Source organism: Gadus morhua, chromosome 3 (assembly GCF_902167405.1).
Source record: "Gadus morhua chromosome 3, gadMor3.0, whole genome shotgun sequence".
In the NCBI taxonomy this organism is placed as follows: Eukaryota; Metazoa; Chordata; class Actinopteri; order Gadiformes; family Gadidae; genus Gadus; species Gadus morhua.
Genome location: NC_044050.1, coordinates 6212054 through 6227852, shown reverse-complemented (window position 1 = coordinate 6227852; position 15799 = coordinate 6212054). Strand labels below are relative to the sequence as shown.

The following is a 15799-nucleotide window of genomic DNA, read 5'->3' as shown; positions in this document are numbered from 1 at the left end:
TCAACAAAAAAAAAGTTCCGCTCATGACTGAATACAGATATATTTTTATATAAAAAGAAACAAGCTGGAGCTGCTATCTGGGTTCATTTGTCCGGCAGATCCCAGCGCCGAGCCAACGCGCATGTGTAACCTTCTCAACGCCTCTGATCTTGAGCCGCACGAGCCGCTGATTGGTCTTAATCACAGTCTGCCACATAAGAGGATTTTTTTCTTGCTCATTTCAATGTGTAACGTCTACATTTTTGGAGGGTGTGCAAGTAGGCATAATTTACGTGTGTTATCTCTTATTGCCTCAATGTAAATTTCTTTGACCGCTTTTTAAGACGTCCGTTGGGAGATTTAGACCAGACACTTATTTTGAATATATGCCTCGTTTGATTCAAAACCATTATGATCTAATATTCACACGGCAGGTGGAGCCCTAGTCTACTCATTTAAGAAAAGATCAGACTCCATGTTTTCCACCAAACCCTCCTCCTCTCCTCAGTTTCCCCTGCATCCCCAGGAACCATCACCCCAGCTTGCCCGCAACCCTCGCGGTGCTCTGCGCTCATATCAACCGAGCATCCACCACCTGAAAATTGGTTTGTCATTTATGACCCCCCCCCCCCCAATTCACTCGCACGCACGCACGCACGCACACGCACGCACACACACACACACACACACACACACACACACACACACACACACACACACACACACACACACACACACACAATCACAGAAACAAACAAACACACACACACACACACACACACACACACACACACACACACACACACACACACACACACACACACACACACACACACACACACACACACACACACACACCCGACCCGACCCTCTCCCGCGAAACGTTCTGTGTTGACCTGGAAAGACGCAGACAGGCGACGGGTATATATGGTGGATTGGAAAGAAAACAGAGATAAATTAATAGGAAAAAGAGAGCCAGAGAAGGGGAGAAAGCGAGAAAGAGAGAGGGAGACAGCGCACGAGAGAGAAAGAGAGCGAGAGGGAAGGAGAGGGAGTGAGAGAGAGAAAGCGAGAGAGAAAGCAAGAGAGAGAGAGAGAGAGAGAGAGAGAGAGAGAGAGAGAGAGAGAGAGAGAGAGAGAGAGAGAGAGAGAGAGAGAGAGAGAGAGAGAGAGAGAGAGAGAGAGAGAGAGAGAGAGAGAGAGAGAGAGAGAGAGAGAGAGAGAGAGGAGAGAGAGAGAGAGAGAGAGAGAGAGAGAGAGAGAGAGAGAGAGAGAGAGAGAGAGAGAGAGAGAGAGAGAGAGAGAGAGAGAGAGAGAGAGAGAGAGAGAGAGAGAGACGCCTCTGTTCTCCCCTACTCCACTGGACTTTATGCATTGAACGGGCGCGAGACATTCCCTGCCGCTATGTGAGCAGTCATCGGGATACTGAGCACGCAGCTATCGGTGAGCCGCTATCTATTCCCCGACCCGGTAGCGTTGCCGTCAGGCGAACCTTCTTTTTTAACGTCATTTCTCGGGTCGGAAGCTCGCCTTGGAATCCAACTGCAGTATTCGTTGGCACCACAAACCCCCCTCTTTCGTTAATTGGGAAGATATTCCCACCCAGCCGTGTGTGTTGTGTGGACTGTAAGCGCGCCAAAGGACCCTCCGCACTGGACGCTCGTGCGGTTTGTTCGCGCGACTTGTGACATATGGTAAGAGCCCGCTCGTGCGTTGTTATCTTTCATTAATTGCGTTACATGGCATCGACCGTCAGCCTCGATTCACCGCTGACCTGCTCCGCAGTACGGTTACCCCTGCGTTTAGTTCCCACGGATGCCCAGGGGAATGTGGCCTACGAGTGTTGTAGCGGGGCGGATGTGGGCTGTTTAGGACGTAATGGTAAGGTAGGTAGCCTATCGACGGGCTCCAGCGGTGGCGGCTCCTCGAGACGCCGAGTCAATGGGCGTCGCACGGTCAGACAGCAGGCTATGGGTTTGGCGAGCATGTACCAGTTTTGGAAGATAATAGATTATTTGACAGTGACATAGATACAGCCTTTCCCCTGTAAGGATATATTTGCACATCGTAATTGCACAACGTGTTATTAGCATTCAGTCATTAGCCCACTTACACTGCGGGTGAGATATCCTAGCCCGGAATGTAAATGGTGTAGGCCTATCGTTTTGGGAATAATAAAGCGGTATACATGTGGACCTTTTAATTCTCCATGTCTTTACTGTGTGCTGCGTGTGGGTTCATTGCGTCCACCCAAAGCGAGGAATGTGAGGCGTTATTGGGGAAACGTTAGATCTCCAACCGCAGCATCCCCGCACCAGTCTGAATCCAGTCTAATTCAAGCCACTGTGTGAAAAAAGCTGTGCATAGCAACTCGCTGCGTCCCAGGATAGATAGATAGGACACGTCAATCTTGCAGATGACTGCTATCCGCTCGTTATTTAAAGAAGATGCATCCTGGCTTGTAAATGACCTTGAATGAACGACTGGTCCTGTGAGAAGCACAACGTCGTTGCTGTCACATATTGATATTGACCTAAACTAAAAGTGAATGGCTTTGCCATCGAAGATCAATTGTAGATTATTATGATGATCATTATAATTATCATAATTATGATGATTACAACAATAATTGTTATGATTATTATGACTCTATAATATTTATAATTATTATTATTATTGTTGTTGTTTTTGTTTTTGTGGCTGGTAATGAGCGATACGACGGTTCATTACAAGTGGTTTGTCTGCTAACACATAATTGCGGATATCTGGCGCTCAAAGCAGCCAGCTCTGCCCCCCTCGATTGGTATTTGTTGTCTTTGTGTGGTCACTGTCGATAGTCTGTTTGATGTAGTGGTAATTTAGTCTCAATATCGAATTGAATATTAACCATGGCACCCTGGGTGCAAACTTGGGACAGTTCTTATCAGATAGTGGCGGTGATAACATTGGATTGGAAGAGGATAAGGGTGAGGTGTTGACAGTTTGTTGACACATTTATCAGCAGAGTAACCATGGGGTCACACGTCTCTGAGGAGTAGGTGGCAGATAGAAACTTCTTCATAGGTATAATCAAATGAGGGCAGTAGATTTAGTCTAGGCAGATGCCAGGTTGTCAACAGCCTCTATGGCCATACCTCATTGATAGGATTAGGAGTTTGGATGATTCACTCAGAATTAACTGATTATGTTCTGTCAATGGCACTGGTGTCTTAAGGTGACACTTATCTGGTTGAGCCAAACCTGCATGCATTTTTGTGCTTTTTCAAGCTAGTGACCTCGAATCAAAGCCCATTCCTTTACATGGATCCTACCCACTCCTCCACTGGTTAGCCAAATCTGTCAGAAGTAGTTGTGAGTTAGGTGTATTGCTAATGGACACCTTTACACTTTTGGCAGGAGCAGCAAAAGGAATCAAACTAGGAATCATATAAATGCCGGAAGACTGGTTTTACCTTGAAGTTACTGCCACATAATACCTCACACATCAACTCAGAACTGTATTTCACAATAAGGCTTTAGTCAAAACCATGCATCGTGCAATTTAAGTTATTTTTCACAGTTACCAAGGTATTTGAATTTGAACCTACAGGCAATGCTGTGGTAAGATGACTTGCTGGCATCATATATTAAATATTTAATTATATCAATATTTATTTTTATTTCCTTTGTTTGTTATTTGTTCAGTCAATGATTACATAACCCTAGTCTAGTCTATATCATTATATGATTGCCATAAGTAATCGTTGCATTTCTTTGAAAAAATATTGGAGTAAACAATAAATCATAACTGACAATGTTATTGTAAATATGTTATGTAAAATATAGCACCCGTTGATATTTATTAAACATGTCCAAGCTCTACACATGTACTCGCACAATGACATACACACACACAGGCATATTGTTCACAGCACTAATGCAAAAGCAACAATTAAGATGCTCACTATCAGCTTGTCTGCCCTAATTAGGGCCAATTCTCATTCAAGGTGTGATGTTGTAGCAGATGGACAGACAGACAGACATAAAGGCAGAGCTTTTATTAGGGGAGCATCCCAACGCCATAATGGTTTGGCTAATTAAGAAGTTTTTGTCTGACCAAGGGCTGGATACGAAGAGTCGTAAATCAAACATGATCATGCCATGCCGTGTTCCATTATCACAATACAACGTATCTCTGCTAAATCAAAGAGAGAATCCACTGTCTGATGCATTTATAATAAATGTGTAAAATGTATATATTCTACTCAGTCTAAGGGTCAGACAGCCCGATATTCAGGGTCTTCTCATTTCTTTTGTTATACGCATTTATTCACAGAGCCAACTGTGCTTCCTGTGCAGAGGTCGGGGTTCAGGCAAATGATCTTGCCTCCCTCTGTAGAGGTCAGCATCCCTAGTTTCCTCCCTCCCATAATGATGGAAATTAAATAACGAGGCTCCATTCTCCACTGACATCCTCATCCCTCTTAAAAGATGAGGTCATGAGTTGGACACTTTGCACCCTTTTCCTTCCCTTTAAAGAATAACTGCCGATTCACATTCCTCCTCTGGTGACCACAGATACATTACCCGGTTGGCCCCTTTCAACGTGTGAACGTCTGAAAATGGCCTCTGATATCATGATTCAACCCTTTACAGGGCCCTGTCGTGTCAGAGTAACTATAGAGTTACGTTGCTGTGCGATTTGATATATGCACTCGAGTACGAAAGGCAACGGTAAATAAAAACCGTCACGTCGGCTCTCACAGCTTTATCAGAGGCCAGCCCGCCTCCCTCCGCACACCACACCACACCAGAGAAGTGTGTCTGTATGCTGAATTGGTAACAGTTTACCGTCAATTTCTTACTTTAAGGCTGGTTAGACACGGGCTGTTGGTCCAGGCCATCCATGCATGCTGCTGTTAATGACACAGTTTATGTGTGAATCTGGACTTAATAAAAGGCGTAAGTGTGCCTGAGAGTTATGCTTTGGATCAGGAGGATGCAGATGAGGACCCCTGAAGATGAGACTGATGATGTCATGATAAATAAATGACTCATGGCTAAGGATGGTTAAGTGTTAAAGTCCCTTGCTGTAGAAAACAAAACAAAACAAAACAAAGCAAAGCAAAACAAACGTTGTTAACCTTTATGAAAATGGTGTAATCACTTGAACATATGCATGCAGGTATGTATGGATTGCTATTGATTGTAATTTTAAAGCTAAGTGGACTTCATAATTTTTGTGACAATGATGAAAGTGCCATTGCATTTAGAAAATAATCAATAATGAATAGGTTAACTCAGATATTTTGTGTCAATAGGCAAGAAAACGTGTATCGATTTGCAATTAAACTATATGGCAGATCAGGCTCAGTTAATATCAAATCACAAAATTCTTCCAAATCCTCCAAACTGTTATTTTTCAAGCCATTCAGAGTCGAAATAGCTTGTTTGCGTCAAATGAAAATTGATCTTAGGGGAAATGCAGTATGCCTATATTCTGGGAAATGCGAAAGCTTTACAAAAAAATATCCCGAAAGGCCACAACTGTGCAATTTGATGATACATTTGCATGAAAGACATTCAGGAATGAAAGTGGATTACATTGGACATGACGCCCTGTTAAACGGCAAACACATGGCAAGGCTCAATGTTTTGACACCATGCAGATATCACTTAGCCTCGCACAGCCAGACCATATTCTCTTCACTCATTAGGTCTGGAAGTCGTCCGTCGGCAGTGTTTGTTGATGTGCATCGCAGCCAACCTTACTTTGAGGATGATTAGGCTAGCTTCAGCCAGTTGCATCCCTCATCCCATGATGTATCTTAAAGTGTGGCAATGTTTACAACATTAGCGTGTGTTCCAACGACAATTTTCCAGGTTAAAACTTCTTGCATTAAAATAAAATAATTATATTGTTATAACAATAATTAAACCATTGTAGCAATGTCCAAAAATCGCATTTCCAACGTTTGTCCCTGGGGTGTGATGATTGGCCGACTGAATGTTGTTTGCAGCCCGTGTCGGCCAGCTTCCAAACTAATATCTCCAGGCACAAACCAGAGGTGAGCTTTTGATATTTCGGCTGGCCTTACGAGACTTCCCTTGTTACGCACTGAAGAGGGTTTTAAGAATGTAAATCATTCAATAGCTTATCAGAAATCAGTTTTAGTTTTCGATGAATGGCACTTTGATGACAGAGTCCATTGTTTTGCTCTCAGCTTCCCCTCTGAACGAAAAGATAAAGGAAGGCTGCGGTTCATCAGGCCGCTTGCTTTCCGCACTACATTGTTGCCTTCACCTTCCTCTGTCCTGCTCTGATCCGTCAGCGCTCAGTAGGAAAAGACACACACACACACCCAGAGAGACATGCACATACACACTAACACATACACTCACACAAACACACACACACACACACACACACACACACACACACACACACACACACACACACACACACACACACACACACACACACACACACACACACACACACACACACACACACACACACACACACACACACACACACAGGCTGCAGCTGCACATTTGAGGGCACACAGTCTCATTAGGGTGGTGAATGTGGGATCGGGGCAGCGGACAGAGTGATTGTAAGAAGCTCAGTCCCGAGGTCTCACCATTATTTTGGGCTCCGCAGGAAATCGTTTACAATAGCCTTCACCCCCTCCCCTCTTTCCCCCACCCTCTCCACTTCACTCAATACAAAGAGTGGGCAGTCGCTCTGGTTGTTTGCACGTGTGTGTGTTTGTGTGTGTGTGTTTGTGTACGTGTCGCCAGGGTTTTTCCGCCTCAGTCAGCCGACACAGTATTGATGGCAGAATTAGTAGTGGGACTTCCACTTGTTTCAGGAAAAGGAGAGGGGGGGATGTGGAAATGAGTCACACACAATGTGATGCAACACAGCGTAGCAGATTTGAATTACGGGGCAATGCACAATGAGGTCATCGGCGGGCTCGGGGCGCAGGTCTTAAAGTGCCCATGTTATGTCGCGGCATCGCTCTTATCAATAGACCGAAGACGAGAGTGGCAAGCCCAGTATTGTTTCTAGACCTCTGACTCAATGTTGCAAATAGAGTACAAAGGCTGCTGACCTCAATCGCACACAATGAGGGGAAAAAATATGTGTTTCTTTCTTTTGAGATATTGTCCATCAACTGCAGTTTCAAGCTCATGGTCCTTCTAAACGCTAATAATGAAGATCATTTAATTTCGAAATGTTGTAGTTCCTTCATCTTTCACGCATGCCAGGGCGTTTTAGCGCTGGCATGCGTGTCCGACACGCCCGGAGCCCCATTTGATGACAATTTGTTTTTAATGTCTTGGGCCAATAATTGTCATTCAGGACAGTTCCCTCCGCCCGCAGTGAAACAATGGACTGTGGCCTTAACTAAATGATGTGGCCTCCCCCTCCCTCTGGTCCAGCTGGATTTTCTCAGCCTGCACCGACGCCCAAGAGATCCACCACTGCCAAGCACCGAGGTGCTTCTATAGCGGCCATCCTACGACTTATTCAAATGAAATCATAATGTCGTTCAACCTGGCTTTTCAATTTGCTCCACTGTGATCTTGATCGTTATCGAATGTTGTTTTCATTTCTAGTCTTGAGAAACAGTGAGCAAAACTGCGGGCCAGCACTTATTGATTTCCCACTTAGTTGATGGTGCGCTGCGATTGGCCAGGGGGGCTGCGAGGGTAGGCTCGTCACACTCAATATAACTAAAATATTCCCAGATGTAATGATCAATGACTTGATGCTGTTGCCTCACATTATTTGCGGGTTTTGTCTTTTTTTCCAGTGCCCATAAAGTCCTGCAGCATAGCCTAGTATCATACCCTAGCATGATAGGACCCTAGCTTCATAAGAAGTATTGAATCTTTATGACTTTATGGCTAATGGGAGGTTAAGTTGAACAAGAGAGCTAAATTGCACCACCACATCACTGCATTTATTTCACTCTGGTGTCTTAGAGGTCGATGTCTCTTCGCTGGGTATGTCCACGGTGTGAACGGCAGCGTGGACGCCTAGCTCCTCGCTGAGGCTGTAGCCCCGTTAACCGATTACCTTTCAGCACGCCGTGGATGTGAGGCATCATGGCTCTTCTACATTAGCATTAGCATTCGTCAGTGTGCGCCTGATATGTCTTTCGGTCTTCAATAAAACCAATCTGGTACATCTGTTATTCACCAAGGAGCCCGATAGTGTCATACTGTACCATGAAAGATGAGCGCGGCTCTGCCCTTGAGGCCTTCCACAATCACTTACATAGACAGAGTGTCTGTTCTCTAACCATCTGAGAATCACGTATCTGCGCTCCGTGCTGCTGTGTGTTTGGTGTGGGATTGCTGAAACCGCTGGCCAACTATCCATCTTTGATAGCGGGATAGTTGAGACGGAAATCATCCACACGTTAAGATAAGATGGCTTCTGCTGCAGTGTAGCCAAACAAATTGTTTGAGATATTATATGTCATTTTCGCTACAACAAGCTTAGTGTATCTTTGTGTGTGTGTGTTTGTGTGTGTGTGTGTGTGTGTGTGTGTGTGTGTGGTGTGTGTGTGTGTGTGTGTGTGGTGTGTGTGTGGTGTGTGTGTGTGTGTGTGTGTGTGTGCGGGATAGTTAGATGTCGTTGTGTCCCTTTCATTAAACTTTTGCATTTTCCTGTCATTCTCTCCCTCTCTCTCTCTTTCTCTGTCTTTGTCTCTCTCTCTCTCTCTCTCTCTCTCTCCTCTCTCTCTCTCTCTCTCTCTCTCTCTCTCTCTCTCTCTCTCTCTCTCTCTCTCTCTCTCTCTCTCTCTCATCTCTCTCTCTCCTCTCTCTCTCTCTCACTTATCCCTCTCTCCCTCCCCCTCTTTTGCTGCTGCTTCTCAGATTTTGACAGTCAGATTTATGTGAGAGAAACAGACAAGGGTCTTTAATTTTACGCCTGGGCGGACCGGCCCTACTAGTGGTTCATCGTCTTCCTGCTGATATGGACTCTGCCGCGGCCCAGCGGAAGAAATGTTGTTTGAAAATTAATTTTGGACGCCCCGCCCTTTTCACAGCATTCACATGGAAGTGGAATAAATCTCAGCCAATAGGAACATTGTGTGAGTGGTCCAATAGCCGGGCTGAAGTGTAATTACAAACAGGGTTGTTGGGTAATTATACAAGCCCTATGGTTAATGTGGGACACATAGACCCTCAATGAGCATCAATCATAAGCCTTGCACGCCTCGCAGTGTTGTTTTACAGAGGGAGAACGGTAAACATTCATCATGTGGAGCCAGCTCAGCCAGCCCAGAGACCTTGACACATAGCCAATGATATTACGAGCCTGACAAAAACTCTCTCAGGCTCTTCTCCTCACATGTGTATCCTTCAGCGTCTGGAAAAAGCTACCCCCCCCCCCCCACACACACACACACACTCCAAATCCTTCATTCAGCTTACTCCCTAACCTTCCCTTACCTCTCTCCCCTCAATTCAAATCTTTCTCCCTCTGTCTCGGTCAGTTCTCCACTCCCTTCATCTGCTCTTCTATTCATTTTTTATCTCCTTCCATATTTCCACAGAGGCTCTCCACGTCCGATATGCTCATAAGAATCCCACTTCCTCCTTCTTGCTCTTGTTTTTGTTCTTGTTCTAGTTCTTCTTTGTTTGCTGCTCCTGCTCCTCTTCCTCCTCCTCTTCCTCCTCCTCCTCTCCTCCTCCCTCCTCCTCCCCTTGTCCTTCTTCTTCTTCTTCTTCTTCTTCTTCTTCTTCTTCTTCTTCTTCTTCTTCTTCTTCTTTCTTCTTCTTCTTCTTCTTCTTCTTCTTCTCCTTCTTCTTCGTCTGCTCCTCATCCTCCTCCCACTGGTCCTTCGCTTCATCTTCTTCCTCTTCTTTGTCTGCTCCTCCTTCTTCTTCTTCTTCTTCTTCTTCTTTTCTTCTTCTCTTTCTCTTCTTCTCTTCTTTGAACTGCTCCTCCTCCTCCTCCTCCTCCTCCTCTCCTCTTCTTCTTCTTCTTCTTACTTTTTCTTCTTCTTCTTCTCTTCTTTCTATCTTCTTCTCTTTCTTCTCCTTCCTCTTCTTTGACTGCTCCTCCTCCTCCTCCTCCTCCTCTTCCTTCCTCTTCTTCTTCTTCTTCTTCTTCTTCTTCTTCTTCTTCTTCTTCTTCTCTTTCTTCTTCATCTCTCATACCCACAGAGCCATGCAGTCTGACTTGTTCACTTGTTCAGCAGTGCTGCTCAGTAGTCCACCTCAGTAACATCCCTGTAGCAGTACGTCTCTGTCGATACGGCTGGGAAGCGTCAATAAACAAGCACAGGCTGCAGCATTTCCAGCACAATGTATGTTGTATTGTAGTGTACTGTGTGTCACACCAAAAAGGATAGTATATTCAAAACTATTTTAACCTTGTGGTTGTCAGGGAAGCCATGGAGGGAGATGCTAAGCCTTCACTTTACTCCCCACCCCTACCAATCGCTCTGTCATCGATTATCTCTTTGTTGACCAGCACCGCGTGAATAATGTAAGACAGCAGCAGGTTCTTGGAAAGAGAGAGAGAGAGAGAGAGAGAGGAGAGAGAGAGAGAGAGGATGAGAGAGAGAGGGAGAGACGAGAGAGAGAGAGAGAGAGAGAGAGAGAGAGAGAGACACAGAGAGAGAGAGAGAGAGACGGAGAAGAGAGAGAGAGAGAGAGCGGGTTGGGGGGTTGGGGCTGAGTGGGCAGTTTATATTCTAAACAATACTTTATCGCCTTAGGCTATTTTCACCTACATTGTGGTGTATACATACACACATAAGAGTGTTTCAGGGATGCATGCTCATGCATTCGGCCTTGGGCTGTCAGTACCAGCGAAGCCTTCACACAGAAACACTATCTATATCACACACACACACACACACACACACACACACACACACACACCACAACACACACACACACACACACACACACACACACACGCGCTGCGCGTGTGTACCATCATTTGTTGGGGTGTCCTCTCTGACCAACATAAGATATTGCTCATGGCCCCTGTACCGACTAATAGACCAATACTGCACGGCCTTGGTTGATGAGCTCCAGAGAGGGCTTCCCCTGTGTGTGTGTGTGTGTGTGTGGTGTGTGTGTGTGGTGTGTGTGTGTTTGTGTGTGTGTTGTGTGTGTGTGTGTGTGTTGTGTGGGGGGGGGGGGGGGCTGTTTGTTTGTCTGTGTGTTCAACAATACCAATAGTTATATATAGTAGATATATAACTATTGATTATAAATTACAATATAGTTATTTATGCATTTTTTCATTTTTACATGTATGCATACATTACGACAAACAAAACAGACACACACACACACACACACACACACACACACACACACACACACACACACACACACACACACACACACACACACACACACACACACATTCCAACACATGCACATGCACTTTCCCTCAGTCTCTCATATCCACTCTGTCATCTGGTTGGCGTTGAGCTTGACCCGGGCAGGACACGTCAGTGGAGTTAACTCTCCAGAGAGAGGGAGGGGATGCAGGGAGAAGAACCATGAGAGAACACACAGACAAAGACAGAGAGAGAGAGACAGAAGAAAGAGAGGAGAGAGAGAGAGAGAGAGAGAGAGAGAGAGAGAGAGAGAGAGAGAGAGAGAGAGAGAGAGAGAGAGAGAGAGAGAGAGAGAGAGAGAGAGGAGAGAGAGAGAGAGAGAGAGAGAGAGAGAGAGAGAGAGATTGCCTAAAGTATATACTCCATGACTCAATGGGAGGGCGCACATAGAAAGCGGTGTAGCAGACAGCTGCTATGTTATTTACATTTAGACAACGGTCTAAATGTAAATTACTAAATCTAAATGAGGTAGGAATATACTGCACTACAATTAGAGGATTCACTGCCAGCGTACACGTCGTCCATCAAACAAGCTTCTTATGGTGACACAGAGAGGCCATAAACACCCAATAAACATACAGATAAACCATCATAGATGAGCACCGCCAACACACAAACTTGCAATCTCATTAGGAAAGAATACGCATGTGTAATTGTAAGTTCATGTTTGTGTGGGTGTGTTTGTATCAAGTGTTGTCTCAAAGTGGACATGTTTTAATTTTATGTCATTATTTGCGGGCACTTAAAACGGGTGATTAGGAGGGAAACTGGATCTCCCGTAGTTGGGGTTTATGGATATTTAGTGTCTTGAGAGGAACATTAGTCCATCTCAGGACACACACACACACACACACACATACAACTACACGCACACTTGCACACACACATACACGCATACAAAGCATGCACAAACACAGTTGCATGACACACACACACACACACACACACATAACACACTCACAGACACAAACAATGACACACACACACACACACACACACACACACACCACACACACACACACACACACACACACACACACACACACACACACACACACACACAAACACACGCGCACACACACATGTGTTAGTGCTATCTGTTTCTACTGCCAAGAATGACAGGGACAATATTTCAGACAAAATAGGGTCCCTTTATCTCCACCTTTCTATCCATCTTCTGCATGTCTGTTTTCTAACATGACTCTTCTCTTGTCCCTGCCTCTCTCTCCTCTCTCTCTCTCTCTCTCTCTCTCTCTCTCTCTCTCTCTCTCTCTCTCTCTCTCTCTTCCCTCCCTCTCTCCCTCCCTCTCTCTCTCTCTTTCTCTCTCTCTTTCTCTCTTTCCAGGAGTAGAAATACAAGCTACAAGTGGGATGTGATTCTCTGGGGGTTTCCCCTCTCATTGACAAGGCCAAGTACACTTTAATAGGTAAGATGTGTGTGGTGTGTGTGAATATGTGAGAGAGTCCGATAGATGGAAAGAAATGTATCTTGAGTACCTGTCTTGTGTTATTTATATAATTGGGAAAGTTGACTAAGCATACAAGAGTGTAAGCTTAGTCACACATACGCACACACACGCACTGACACACACACAGACGCACACACACACACACACACACACGCACACTCGCACGCACGCATAGATACACACACGCGCTCACACACACACACACACACACACACACACACACACACACACACACACACACACACACACACACACACACACACACACACACACAAAATTCACACCTGCAGATATAACTGTATGTGTCTGCAATTTTATGCATTAAAGAACAAAAAATGACCTTGCCCTTCTGAGATCATATGCTGTAACAAAACACCCTGTAAGGTTTTCCCTGAATCAAATAAAACATGAACATTATGAATTACCTCAAATAGAATGCATAATAGTAGTCAATAGTACACAGTATGAGGATAAAATAAAGATATAATGTGTTTTTGATTATGATGGATTTATAATTGTAAGATGCAGGGGAAAAAATACAAAATAATTACTTTTTCAATGTTTTGGTAAGGAAAGCTTTAAAGACAGTCCTTAAAAGGACTTCCAGGATGGTGTGACAGAGATCAAGACGGAGATCCACCTAGGGCCCAAGGAGGACTTCCACCTCCCCATCCCCTTACAATCAATTACACTCTGCTCTGCTTTAATCCTCAACACCCTGAATGCATCAATGGGAAGCAAAGTGTTTTTTCCCTCACTGCCACTCTGCTAATTATTAACAGTGTGTTTATAAGCTCTGCTGGCCTTGTAAAACGTCATATTTATGAGCTCCTTCTTAATTAGACACTGTCTCTTACAGTCGGGATAATGAATTTCATATTTTATGCGTTGACGCCATGAGGTCAGTGTGTATTGACAGCTCACCAAACGGTATACTTGTGGACATTACGTCCTCACAGTGGACAGTGGAGATGCAGTGTGTGTGCGTGTTTGTGTCTGTGTGTATGTGCACGATGGTGGAGGATCCCTTGCAGCCTTCATTCTATCATGCATGAAGGATCCGTGGTTTCATTCGATCCAATGGTTGAACGTAATCCGAAGCAGCTCCCTCCTTTTTTCTAAATATGTAAGTGTGTGTGTGTGTGTGTGTGTGTGTGTGTGTGTGTGTGTGTGTGTGTGTGTGTGTGTGTGTGTGTGTGTGTGTGTGTGTGTGTGTGTGTGTATGTGTGTTTGTGTGTGATATAAGACATTCCGTTTAATTATGTTTTTCGGGTTTGAAAAGAGATGCACAAGGACACGGCAGTATGCTTTTTAATTTATTTATTTTACAATTATTTTCACAAAATGATAGCCTTGGTGTGTGGGTTTGTAAGTATTTAGTATGAATGTGCAGATGTGTGTGTGTGTTTGCTTTGGTTCTGTGTGCACATGTGAGCATACAAATGCCGGTTTCCTGTCCATTTAGTTTTTTCACTGCATGTTTTTCCTTCCTACGGCCCTCACTTTGTGTGTGTGTTTGTGTGTGTGTGTACGTGCCTATGTGTGCGTTTCCTTGCTTTGAAACCTAATTATGCCGTAGCAATGCTCCGTTCCGTCTTTATTTCACCAAAACAGTGAGTGATAAGGGTATGAGGGGGGCTTAGAAGGATATAGCCTTTTTTTCACATGGAGGATGTGTTGTTCCACTCCAGTCAAACAGGTGCTTCCTGCTCGCCGAGCACCAACACACATACACGCCGGCCTTAGTTACCCCACCGCTAATGAGTGTGTGCAGCGTGTGAGATTGAAACGCGATACGGATCCGTTTCGCCGCTACCATCCCACACTACAAACAACATAAAAAAGGATGATTGTAGCGTACACACGACATGACACCGCGCCTGGGCCTATGCATAATATCAGCACGATGTCTGGGAAAATGAAACAAACACAAGCAGGAAACCGACGCAGACGCGCTAATACATTCTGACGGTGCCCATCCGTGGCTAACAGAGGCCGATTGTTTTCTGGTGTGACCTTTTGCCTTGACTGGGGAGCCCTTTGTCCACAGACAATAGTCACCATATTTTAAACAATGCCAGTCAATGCCATCCGCAACAGATGCCAGGGAACGGGCACATATTGCACGCTATTGGTCCAAATTTAAGGATTCAAGACAATAAGCTCCTGGAGCATTGTGAATGGACGTTCATGTGTGTGTGTGTGTGAGTGGGTGCATTTGTGTCTTTGGGTCTGTGTGTTGGCAGTGTGCGTGAACCCATGTGTTTTGTGTATGTGCAAACGTTGTTGTTTGTTTGTTTGTATGTGTGTGAGCTTAGAAATTTTAAATGAATAAATGTGCCAGTGTAATTAGGTCTGTATGTATGTATGTATGTGTGTGTGTATGTGTGTGTATGTGGTGTGTGTGTGTGTGTGTGTGTGTGTGTGTGTGTGTGTGTGTGTGTGTGTGTGTGTGTGTGTATATCAACAGTACATAAATGTGTGTAAGACATTTAGTTGTTCCCCCAGAATCAGCAGATGGGATAGTGCAATTAGAATCAAACATATTCCCATGTGTGTATACACACAGAAACACCCACACACCCACACAGACACACCTACACACACACATACACGCTCAAAGACATACTCACAAACACACCCACACAGACACACACACAAAGCATACACACACACACACACACACACCCACACACACACACACACACACACACACACACACACACACACACACACACGCACACACACACACATGCTCACACATAGCAGCTGTGTCTGAAACATAAGACCTCACAGATAATGGAGGGAGAAACTCTAAGGAATAAGAATCAAGTTTCTGTGGCAACCATCTTATCCACCCATCCATCATCCATCCATCATCCACCCATCATCCATCCATCATCCCTCCATCCATCCTCCATCCATCACCAACTCATCCAGCCATAAACCATCCATCCATCATCCATCCATTCATCCATCCATCCG

At 44.7% G+C, this 15799-nt stretch overlaps 2 protein-coding genes across 4 annotated transcripts in view; one reads left to right on the top strand and one right to left on the bottom strand.

Moving 5' to 3' along the window:
- The window catches only part of si:dkey-92j12.5 (multiple PDZ domain protein), a 41363-nt gene extending 41209 nt beyond the window's left edge, over positions 1–154 (bottom strand). For all 3 annotated transcript variants that reach the window (XM_030352537.1, XM_030352538.1, XM_030352539.1), the window contains exon 1: positions 1–154. This exon is cut by the window's left edge and continues 99 nt beyond it. The gene's annotated coding sequence lies outside the window, so the exon portion shown is untranslated.
- Positions 155–1274: 1120 nt separating this feature from the next.
- The window catches only part of adgrl3.1 (adhesion G protein-coupled receptor L3.1), a gene marked incomplete at its 3' end in the record, with an annotated part of 117370 nt that continues 102845 nt past the window's right edge, over positions 1275–15799 (top strand). The window contains 2 exon segments of the mRNA XM_030352099.1: positions 1275–1673; positions 12691–12772.